General features: G+C 34.5%; 1 protein-coding gene across 1 annotated transcript in view; it reads right to left on the bottom strand.

Moving 5' to 3' along the window:
- The window catches only part of dmrt1 (doublesex and mab-3 related transcription factor 1), a 37446-nt gene that overhangs the window by 810 nt on the left and 36410 nt on the right, over positions 1–226 (bottom strand). The window lies entirely within an intron of this gene.

Raw genomic sequence — 226 nt, 5'->3', positions numbered from 1 at the left:
AGCATATACTGTCATAAACTACAGCATATACTGTCATAAACTACAGCGAATACTGTCATAAACTACAGCGAATATTGTCATAAACTACAGCATATACTGCCATAAACTACAGCGAATACTGTCATAAACTACAGCGAATACTGTCATAAACTACAGCATATACTGTCATAAACTACAGCGGATACTGTCATAAACTACAGCGAATATTGTCATAAACTACAGCATA

The sequence above is a fragment of the Nematolebias whitei genome, chromosome 8 (assembly GCF_014905685.2).
Source record: "Nematolebias whitei isolate Nwh7 chromosome 8, NemWhi1, whole genome shotgun sequence".
NCBI classification, from domain to species: Eukaryota; Metazoa; Chordata; class Actinopteri; order Cyprinodontiformes; family Rivulidae; genus Nematolebias; species Nematolebias whitei.
Note: the sequence above shows the minus strand (reverse complement) of the source record. Positions and strands in the feature narration are given on the sequence as shown.